Here is a 3,106-nt window from a genome sequence, read left to right as displayed (position 1 = left end):
CCGGGGACCCGGGCCCAGCCACAGCTGCTCTGGGCCCCCTGTGCCAGGGCCTCTCCATCCTCCTCCCTCCTCCTATTGGGAACAATTCCTTCCCAATATCCCATCCAGCCCTGCCCTCTGGCACTGGGAAGCCATTCCCTGGGTCCTGTCCCTCCATGCCTTGTCCCCAGTCCCTCTCCAGCTCTGCTGGAGCCCCTTTAGGCCCTGGAAGGGGCTCTGAGCTCTCCCTGGAGCCTTCTCCTCTCCAGGTGAGCACCCCCAGCTCTCCCAGCCTGGCTCCAGAGCAGAGGATGAGGAATTCCCAGCTGGTTTGGGGACAGAAGTGCTGCACTCCAGACCCTTCAACAGCAGCAGCAACACTTCCCTTGGCCAGGGAGCAAAGCAATGCCCGGGATCCTCTGGATGGCTCCAGAGCAAAGCAGCAGCTGCAGGTGTCCATGCTGAGCACATTCCAACTGCACCCCAGGATGGGAAAAAAGGCGAAAAACAGGGAGGGAATTCCCAGCTGGTTTGGGGACAGAAGTGCTGCACTCCAGACCCTTCAACAGCAGCAGCAACACTTCCCTTGGCCAGGGAGCAAAGCAATGCCCGGGATCCTCTGGATGGCTCCAGAGCAAAGCAGCAGCTGCAGGTGTCCATGCTGAGCACATTCCAACTGCACCCCAGGATGGGAAAAAAGGTGAAAAACGGGGAAGAGAAGGTGAATTCATGGATGTTTTTTGAAGTCTGGCTCCATGTGCTGCCTCGCAGCTCCTTCAGAGGTTCCTCCCAGGAAAGCGCTCGATTGATTCCAAAATCCCAATGGCACCACAGGGCTGTAAAACTCCATCCCCAAGAGCATTCCCGGCTCACTTCCCGTTGGGAAGGACACATCCCACTCCCGAATCAAACCCAACAAAAGACCTCCATTAAATCGCATCATTTCCGTTGGGTTTTTTTCCCTGGGGAATAATTTCCAGTTCTTGTGGCAGTGGGAAGACTCCAAAGGATCCGGGACCTGCACCCAGGCACCAGCACTGGGACCCTGCACCCCAAAATTGGGTCCCTGCACCCCAAAATTGGACACCCATCCCTATCTGGGACCCTGCACCCCAGCCCTGGAACCCTGTACCCCAACACTGGGACCCTACAGCCCAACAAGGGGACTCTGCACCCCAAAACTGCATCCCTGCGCCCACCATTGGGATGCTGCACCCCAACACTGGCTCCCAGCACTATCTGGGATCCTGTACTGGATCCCTGCACTCCAAAATTGGGTCCCTGCACTATCTGGGACCCTGCACCCCAGCTCTGGGTCCCTGCCCCACCAGCCCAGAGGTGCCCCCAGCATTCCCTGGTTCTGTGACATCACGAGGGAACAACAGAGACCCGGACAAGGCGGAAAATCCCTCGGGATGAAGTCCTGGCTGTGACCATGCCGGGATTTGGGAGCCATTTCTCCACCAATCCTCTGCTGAAGGATCAGTTTGGTGTCCCTTGGTGTCACCCACGTGTGCAGGAACCCTGAGGCTGGCAGAGACGTTCCCGGAGCCTTGCAAACATCCGGGGTTTAATTAAAAGCCCTGCGTAGAAATGTGTTCGTGGCACTGCTCTGGTTGTGAAGCTTAAAAGGAAAATCAGAAATCCTGAACTTCAGCCAGGCTGAGCATCCTGAGGGATCCCTGATTTTCCCTGATCCCACACTGCAGAAGAACATAATCACTTTAATTTTCATTGGAAAGCAAGCACACGGATATTTCAACCCTCATCCCCTCCCTCCCCCTGGAACGAGGCACAGCGATAAAATCCTGCCAGAGACTCCCATTTTCCCCTTTTCACGAGGAGAAGCTTTCCTTGGATGTTCTCCTGCAAATTAAAACCAGCATTTCCCAAGGAGAAGTGCAGAGACTGAGGAACGGCTTCCTCCTTTTCCAAATTGAACTAAAGCATCCAAACGGAACAATTCCTGTCCGAGGGTCAGCGATCCCAGCCTGGCTCCCTGGACAGATCCCACTTGTCCAAGGGCATTTGGCAGCTCCGGGATCCGTTACAACGTCGTGGTGCTTTTTTAGGAGGAGTTTGCAGGAGCTTTGTTGTGTTCATTGGAATTCTGTGACTGGGACCTCAGTTCCCGGGGAGAAAACTCAGAATCATGGAATCACTAAGGTTGGAGAAGTCCTCCAAGACCATCAAGTCCAACCTTTGATTGAATCCCACTGAATCCCATCCCAAAGTGCTACATGGACCCATTTTTTGGACACTTCCAGGGATGGTGATTCCACCACTGCCCTGGGCAGCCTGTGCCAGTGTTTAACCACCTTTTCAGCTTGGAATTTTCCCTGAATTCCCAACCTGTGTCCTCGTGGTGGAGCAGAAAAGGAAATGTCACCTCCGAGCTGCCCCTGGCTCTATCCCGGAGTGGGAGATGGGAGACTGAACAGAGGAGGGGCTGCAGGGTGGGATGTGGGACCCTGTGCCAGATCCAGGCAGCTCTGGAGAGGGTTCCTGTGATTCCATCCCGCCTGATCCCGTCAGGATCAGCAAACAGCCCTGGTGCCACTGTGGCTGACGGTGGTGGGACCTCCCTGAGGTCACAACCCCTGCAGGGCTGTTCCCACCAGGAATTGTGCTCCGTGCTGGAGCTCTGCCCCTTTTCCTTTCCTCGGATCAGCACCGGGGCTGTGGCAGAGGGGGAGTTCCCACCCCGGGCTGTGCCTGGCCCTCCTCTCTGCCCCTGGTGCCCAGCTGTCCCCCCAGGACAGTCGGGTTCCCTGTGTTCTGTGTCTTCTCCAGCTGCAGCTCCTGGAAGTGGTGCTGGACGTGGTGCAGGAGCCCAGGGGAGCCCCGGCCGTGCTGTTGGACCTCAGGACTGGAGCTCAGGGACAGGGAGGAGGCGGGATGGGGATGTTCCCTCTGTCTCTGCACGAGGGAGGGAAAGGTCAGCCTGGCTTTGGAAGCTCCAGGAGGATCCTGCCCACACATCCCTGGCTCCTCTTGGCTTGGAGATCAGCCATGGACACAGGGGGCAGCTCCAGGTGGCTGGACACACATCCACAATCTGATGGACATTTCACCGGACAGTGCTGGACACGAAGCCTCTGGAGGGGATCTGGGGGGCCCCGAGGCT

General features: G+C 57.0%; 1 protein-coding gene across 1 annotated transcript in view; it reads right to left on the bottom strand.

Annotated features, from left to right (window-relative positions):
• Positions 1-1,834: 1,834 nt before the first annotated feature.
• The window catches only part of OSBP2 (oxysterol binding protein 2), a 116,798-nt gene continuing 115,526 nt past the window's right edge, over positions 1,835-3,106 (bottom strand). Inside the window, 1 exon segment of the mRNA XM_017746510.1 lies at positions 1,835-1,845. The gene's annotated coding sequence lies outside the window, so the exon portion shown is untranslated.

This window comes from Corvus brachyrhynchos, unplaced genomic scaffold (assembly GCF_000691975.1).
Source record: "Corvus brachyrhynchos isolate BGI_N302 unplaced genomic scaffold, ASM69197v1 scaffold19, whole genome shotgun sequence".
Lineage (NCBI taxonomy): Eukaryota > Metazoa > Chordata > Aves > Passeriformes > Corvidae > Corvus > Corvus brachyrhynchos.
The sequence above is the reverse complement of the archived record's forward strand: the minus strand, read 5'-3'. Positions and strand labels throughout refer to the sequence as shown.